The sequence below is a fragment of the Schistocerca gregaria genome, chromosome X, assembly GCF_023897955.1.
Source record: "Schistocerca gregaria isolate iqSchGreg1 chromosome X, iqSchGreg1.2, whole genome shotgun sequence".
In the NCBI taxonomy this organism is placed as follows: domain Eukaryota; kingdom Metazoa; phylum Arthropoda; class Insecta; order Orthoptera; family Acrididae; genus Schistocerca; species Schistocerca gregaria.
In genome coordinates, this window is record NC_064931.1 from 473,341,263 (window position 1) to 473,348,762 (window position 7,500).

Here is a 7,500-nt window from a genome sequence, read left to right on the forward strand (position 1 = left end):
ACTTTCCTAATAGTTCGGTCGTCTCACGGCACTGCTTAGTAAATGATGCAAGGCCACATATAGATGATTTATGCGAATGTCCCTATACGTGCTGTAAGACTGGGCACACAACGTGAATCGCACGTCAGCCAGACACTCGAACATGCACCACTCTCGGCCTGCAACGGAGACACACAATACGTAAACATCTGGAATGCGACAATGTCGAGTGCATCCTCTCTGCGACATTGCACCGTCGACACTATGATAACCAGAGCAGTAGGTCCACCTATAAAAGCACAATACCCCACTCCTCCGACAACTACCATTGCTCAGATAAACCAACACACATCCTACACAGAGGGGCACCAAATATCACCCCCCGCCCTCGTGTTATACCACATGAAAAATTGCAGAAGTGAGAGACACAGACCCGCCAGCCTCTTGCTACAAGCATCGAACCGACGTGACGTATCTGACGGTGACTCAGGCATCCGCGTACTGCCACCACTATCCACCCCCCCCCCCTCTCTCTGCCCCCTTCCCACACAATACCAAATGTAACCAACTTTATCGCTTAACCTAACTGTGGCTGTACCACATTATCGCTTAACCTAACTGTGGCTGTACCACATTATCGCTTAACCTAACTGTGGCTGTACCACATTATCGCTTAACCTAACTGTGGCTGTACCACATTATCGCTTAACCTAACTGTGGCTGTACCACATTATCGCTTAACCTAACTGTGGCTGTACCACATTATCGCTTAACCTAACTGTGGCTGTACCACATTATCGCTTAACCTAACTGTGGCTGTACCACATTATCGCTTAACCTAACTGTGGCTGTACCACATTATCGCTTAACCTAACTGTGGCTGTACCACATTATCGCTTAACCTAACTGTGGCTGTACCACATTATCGCTTAACCTAACTGTGGCTGTACCACATTATCGCTTAACCTAACTGTGGCTGTACCACATTATCGCTTAACCTAACTGTGGCTGTACCACATTATCGCTTAACCTAACTCTGGTTGTACCACATTATCCCTTAACCTAACTCAAGTTGTCCCTTAACCTAACTCAAGTTGTCCCTTAACCTAACTCAAGTTGTCCCTTAACCTAACTCAAGTTGTCCCTTAACCTAACTCAAGTTGACCCTTAACCTAACTCAAGTTGTCCCTTAACCTAACTCAAGTTGTCCCTTAACCTAACTCAAGTTGTCCCTTAACCTAACTCAAGTTGTCCCTTAACCTAACTCAAGTTGTCCCTTAACCTAACTCAAGTTGTCCCTTAACCTAACTCAAGTTGTCCCTTAACCTAACTCAAGTTGTCCCTTAACCTAACTCAAGTTGTCCCTTAACCTAACTCAAGTTGTCCCTTAACCTAACTCAAGTTGTCCCTTAACCTAACTCAAGTTGTCCCTTAACCTAACTCAATTTGTCCCTTAACCTAACTCAATTTGTCCCTTAACCTAACTCAATTTGTCCCTTAACCTAACTCAATTTGTCCCTTAACCTAACTCAATTTGTCCCTTAACCTAACTCAATTTGTCCCTTAACCTAACCCACGTTGTCCCTTAACCTAACTCAATTTGTCCCTTAACCTAACTCAATTTGTCCCTTAACCTAACTCAATTTGTCCCTTAACCTAACTCAATTTGTCCCTTAACCTAACCCACGTTGTCCCTTAACCTAACTCAATTTGTCCCTTAACCTAACCCACGTTGTCCCTTAACCTAACCCACGTTGTCCCTTAACCTAACCCACGTTGTCCCTTAACCTAACCCACGTTGTCCCTTAACCTAACCCACGTTGTCCCTTAACCTAACCCACGTTGTCCCTTAACCTAACCCACGTTGTCCCTTAACCTAACCCACGTTGTCCCTTAACCTAACCCACGTTGTCCCTTAACCTAACCCACGTTGTCCCTTAACCTAACCCACGTTGTCCCTTAACCTAACCCACGTTGTCCCTTAACCTAACCCACGTTGTCCCTTAACCTAACCCACGTTGTCCCTTAACCTAACCCACGTTGTCCCTTAACCTAACCCACGTTGTCCCTTTGCCTAACATAGTTCACTGCTCGGAATCTCTGGTGTCGTTGTTATCCTCATGTAGATGTCTTGCGAGTGTTGCTTACTTTCCACATATTCCCGCTATCCACTGTCAATTGTACTGCAATAGGACTATATCGCCGCCCCCCCCCCCCTCTGTCCCCCTCTTTGTGTCTCTGTCCTCTCAAGCTGGTCGGTCTGGCGTTTGAGTGTTAAATGAGCCTCGCAGCTGTTCAGTTGCATTCAGATGTCGACGCCCTCAGTGTACGTCGTGGTATGGTCTGTGTCCATTGTCCGCTGATGTCGTACGCGTAACCCACACGCTGTACCGATCATCGGTCGTTACGTACAGAGTGAAGTAGTGTGATACGTGTGACCGTACGCTGGCTGTGCCCAACGGTGTCGAATCTCAATTTCCATATGTTGTGCTCGATGCTACTTGTCTCGTCTCCCAATAACAGCTAGGTTGCACTGTGGTACGCCGTAGAGGCGTGTGGGAGGAACGTACGAACGCATTGTATGTCACCCTGGGTCGCTGGGGGTGGTGGTGCGGTGAGTCAGGTCAGGTCAGGTCAGGTCAGGTCAGGTCAGCGTGAGCCGTCTGATGTAGTGACGCGTGTATTCCGACTTTGTCGTATTGCCTCACACAAAGTGCTACCCTGGTGGACCGCGTTCCATATCTGGGACATGCCGCAGATGCCGGTTGACAGTGGATCGCGGAAGGGACATCGCATACGTGCGCGGGCCACCTTCCACGTGTTCTCTTCTGCACATGTCGCAGTGTGTATGTGGTCTGATGTAGCGTGTCGTGACACATGACATCCTGGCATGCAAGAATTGTTGAATTCGCAAATGTAGGTGGACATCTACGTTTACTGCCCAAGATACGCAAATGAACTGGAAATCCGTTGTTGAGCGGTTGTTCACGCTGGAGGTGAATCTGTGATGGCGACGATCGGTACAGCTATTAACCGGTTGTTTCAGCGGTACCCGCCACATCCACACACGTGACTAGGTCCATGTGGGTATGAAGCGATACGCGGCGGTGGCTTGGTGGGACTGTTCCCGGCCGGTGAAGGGGGGCCGCCCGGCGTGTTGGCCGCGCGCTGCGTGGGCGCACGCGCAACAGGCGGCTGGTGGGGGGCGCCGAGTGGCAGGAGCGCCAGCCGACGGGCCCGGCAGGCGGTGCAGCTACGCTGCGGCGCACCCTGCACGCGGCGCCTGGCGGCCAAAGTTGGTTCAGCCGAGCCCGGTGCGAAGCGCGGTGGACATCTGCAGTGTGCTGGTCTGATTGAGGACTGTGTGCGTTGAGGATGCGCCGCCGCCTGGCACTCGGCGCCGCGACGCCGTCTGCTGCTCGGTCGCCCCAGCGGTTCTCGCAGGTGGTTTGTATCGCAGTTGTGCGGACGTGTTGGCGCGTGCGCTGTGCTGGGAGAGTTCGCTTCTGCACCCAAGTGGGGCTTTGCCCTTGTGTGGCGCTGGCGTTGGAGCTGCCGGTCACCATAGGTGGCGCGTGTTGTCTCCCGCCGGCAATGCCACGACAGCACGCTCCCGGGCCTCTGTCGGCAGCGGCAAGCTCAGTTGGGAGCAAGGGTGTTCGCACTAAAACCGTCTACTCGCCTAACTCCGGGCGATTGCGCCTCTCTCGAAACCGACCAAGTACCTAGGACGGCGCTGCGCGCCGCCGGGACCTGAGAGGGTTTCGAGGTGTATCGTGCAGGGGAGCTCGGCCTCCTCCTGTTTGCAGAATAATTGAGCGGACGCTTGCGTGTTCGCGCGGGCCCCCGGGACACACTCCCGGGCGGCCGGCTGCTCAGCTCTAGTTGACGCAGCTCCCTGGTTGATCCTGCCAGTAGTCATATGCTTGTCTCAAAGATTAAGCCATGCATGTCTCAGTACAAGCCGCATTAAGGTGAAACCGCGAATGGCTCATTAAATCAGTTATGGTTCCTTAGATCGTACCCACGTTACTTGGATAACTGTGGTAATTCTAGAGCTAATACATGCAAACAGAGTCCCGACCAGAGATGGAAGGGACGCTTTTATTAGATCAAAACCAATCGGATTGGCTTGTCTGGTCCGTTTGCCTTGGTGACTCTGAATAACTTTGGGCTGATCGCACGGTCCTCGTACCGGCGACGCATCTTTCAAATGTCTGCCTTATCAACTGTCGATGGTAGGTTCTGCGCCTACCATGGTTGTAACGGGTAACGGGGAATCAGGGTTCGATTCCGGAGAGGGAGCCTGAGAAACGGCTACCACATCCAAGGAAGGCAGCAGGCGCGCAAATTACCCACTCCCGGCACGGGGAGGTAGTGACGAAAAATAACGATACGGGACTCATCCGAGGCCCCGTAATCGGAATGAGTACACTTTAAATCCTTTAACGAGTATCTATTGGAGGGCAAGTCTGGTGCCAGCAGCCGCGGTAATTCCAGCTCCAATAGCGTATATTAAAGTTGTTGCGGTTAAAAAGCTCGTAGTTGGATTTGTGTCCCACGCTGTTGGTTCACCGCCCGTCGGTGTTTAACTGGCATGTATCGTGGGACGTCCTGCCGGTGGGGCGAGCCGAAGGGGTGCTTTCGCGTCCCGAGGCGGACCCCGTTTAAATCCTACCAGGGTGCTCTTTGTTGAGTGTCTCGGTGGGCCGGCACGTTTACTTTGAACAAATTAGAGTGCTTAAAGCAGGCAAGCCCGCCTGAATACTGTGTGCATGGAATAATGGAATAGGACCTCGGTTCTATTTTGTTGGTTTTCGGAACCCGAGGTAATGATTAATAGGGACAGGGGGGGGCATTCGTATTGCGACGTTAGAGGTGAAATTCTTGGATCGTCGCAAGACGAACAGAAGCGAAAGCATTTGCCAAGTATGTTTTCATTAATCAAGAACGAAAGTTAGAGGTTCGAAGGCGATCAGATACCGCCCTAGTTCTAACCATAAACGATGCCAGCCAGCGATCCGCCGCAGTTCCTCCGATGACTCGGCGGGCAGCCTCCGGGAAACCAAAGCTTTTGGGTTCCGGGGGAAGTATGGTTGCAAAGCTGAAACTTAAAGGAATTGACGGAAGGGCACCACCAGGAGTGGAGCCTGCGGCTTAATTTGACTCAACACGGGAAACCTCACCAGGCCCGGACACCGGAAGGATTGACAGATTGATAGCTCTTTCTTGATTCGGTGGGTGGTGGTGCATGGCCGTTCTTAGTTGGTGGAGCGATTTGTCTGGTTAATTCCGATAACGAACGAGACTCTAGCCTGCTAACTAGTCGCGTGACATCCTTCGTGCTGTCAGCGATTACTTTTCTTCTTAGAGGGACAGGCGGCTTCTAGCCGCACGAGATTGAGCAATAACAGGTCTGTGATGCCCTTAGATGTTCTGGGCCGCACGCGCGCTACACTGAAGGAATCAGCGTGTCTTCCTAGGCCGAAAGGTCGGGGTAACCCGCTGAACCTCCTTCGTGCTAGGGATTGGGGCTTGCAATTGTTCCCCATGAACGAGGAATTCCCAGTAAGCGCGAGTCATAAGCTCGCGTTGATTACGTCCCTGCCCTTTGTACACACCGCCCGTCGCTACTACCGATTGAATGATTTAGTGAGGTCTTCGGACTGGTACGCGGCATCGACTCTGTCGTTGCCGATGCTACCGGAAAGATGACCAAACTTGATCATTTAGAGGAAGTAAAAGTCGTAACAAGGTTTCCGTAGGTGAACCTGCGGAAGGATCATTACCGACTAGACTGCATGTCTTTCGATGTGCGTGTCGTGTCGCGCAACACGCTACCTGTACGGCAGTGGCCGTGCGCCGCGTGCGGAACCACGCGTGCCTCTCAAAACTAGCGGAAGTGTTGTTGTTGTGTGGTACGAGCGCTGAAGCTCTGGAGCGGCTGGCCTGCGGTACCTGGCGCCTGGCGCCGGTTTTGAATGACGTTCGCCCGAGTGCCTGTCCGCTCCGGTGTGGAGCCGTACGACGCCCATCGGCTGTGAGGCCGTTGGACACAAAAAAATAGTGGAACAGGGGCCGTCAGACGCCTCAGTCCCGCAAATGCTACTGTCTTGAAAGAGACAGTGGGAGACTGAAAAGGAAAAGATCACCCAGGACGGTGGATCACTCGGCTCGTGGGTCGATGAAGAACGCAGCAAATTGCGCGTCGACATGTGAACTGCAGGACACATGAACATCGACGTTTCGAACGCACATTGCGGTCCATGGATTCCGTTCCCGGGCCACGTCTGGCTGAGGGTCGGCTACGTATACTGAAGCGCGCGGCGTTTGTCCCGCTTCGGAGACGTGGGAGTGTCGTGGTCGCCTGTGTGGCCGGCCGCGTCTCCTTAAACGTGCGATGCGCGCCCGTCGCCTGGCGGTTCGCATACCGGTACTTTCTCGGTAGCGTGCACAGCCGGCTGGCGGTGTGGCGTGCGACACCTCGTACAACGACCTCAGAGCAGGCGAGACTACCCGCTGAATTTAAGCATATTACTAAGCGGAGGAAAAGAAACTAACAAGGATTCCCCCAGTAGCGGCGAGCGAACAGGGAAGAGTCCAGCACCGAACCCCGCAGGCTGCCGCCTGTCGTGGCATGTGGTGTTTGGGAGGGTCCACTACCCCGACGCCTCGCGCCGAGCCCAAGTCCAACTTGAATGAGGCCACGGCCCGTAGAGGGTGCCAGGCCCGTAGCGGCCGGTGCGAGCGTCGGCGGGACCTCTCCTTCGAGTCGGGTTGCTTGAGAGTGCAGCTCCAAGTGGGTGGTAAACTCCATCTGAGACTAAATATGACCACGAGACCGATAGCGAACAAGTACCGTGAGGGAAAGTTGAAAAGAACTTTGAAGAGAGAGTTCAAAAGTACGTGAAACCGTTCTGGGGTAAACGTGAGAAGTCCGAAAGGTCGAACGGGTGAGATTCACGCCCATCCGGCCACTGGCCCCCGCCCTCGGCAGATGGGGCCGGCCGCCCGCGCGGAGCAATCCGCGGCGGGGTCGTGTCCGGTTGCCTTTCCACTCGCCGCGGGGTGGGGCCGTTCCGGTGTGCGGTGGGCCGCACTTCTCCCCTAGTAGGACGTCGCGACCCGCTGGGTGCCGGCCTACGGCCCGGGTGCGCAGCCTGTCCTTCCGCGGGCCTCGGTTCGCGTCTGTTGGGCAGAGCCCCGGTGTCCTGGCTGGCTGCTCGGCGGTATATCTGGAGGAGTCGATTCGCCCCTTTGGGCGCTCGGGCTCCCGGCAAGCGCGCGCGGTTCTTCCCGGATGACGGACCTACCTGGCCCGGCCCCGGACCCGCGCCGCTGTTGGCTCGGGATGCTCTCGGGCGGAATAATCGCTCCCGTCAGCGGCGCTTCAGCTTTGGACAATTTCACGACCCGTCTTGAAACACGGACCAAGGAGTCTAACATGTGCGCGAGTCATTGGGCTGTACGAAACCTAAAGGCGTAATGAAAGTGAAGGTCTCGCCTTGCGCGGGCCGAGGG

The 7,500-nt window shown here is 54.2% G+C and overlaps 3 non-coding genes across 3 annotated transcripts in view; all 3 read left to right on the plus strand.

Annotated features, from left to right (window-relative positions):
* The first annotated feature begins 3,874 nt into the window (after positions 1 to 3,874).
* LOC126300098 (small subunit ribosomal RNA) lies at positions 3,875 to 5,767 on the plus strand. The gene has a single exon (XR_007552898.1). It is a non-coding gene; the product is annotated as a small subunit ribosomal RNA (ribosomal RNA).
* Positions 5,768 to 6,128: 361 nt separating this feature from the next.
* Positions 6,129 to 6,283, plus strand: LOC126300004 (5.8S ribosomal RNA). Its single transcript, XR_007552849.1, has one exon. It is a non-coding gene; the product is annotated as a 5.8S ribosomal RNA (ribosomal RNA).
* Positions 6,284 to 6,471: 188 nt separating this feature from the next.
* The window catches only part of LOC126300120 (large subunit ribosomal RNA), a 4,246-nt gene continuing 3,217 nt past the window's right edge, over positions 6,472 to 7,500 (plus strand). Inside the window, exon 1 of the ribosomal RNA XR_007552915.1 lies at positions 6,472 to 7,500. This exon is cut by the window's right edge and continues 3,217 nt beyond it. This is a non-coding gene — a ribosomal RNA (large subunit ribosomal RNA).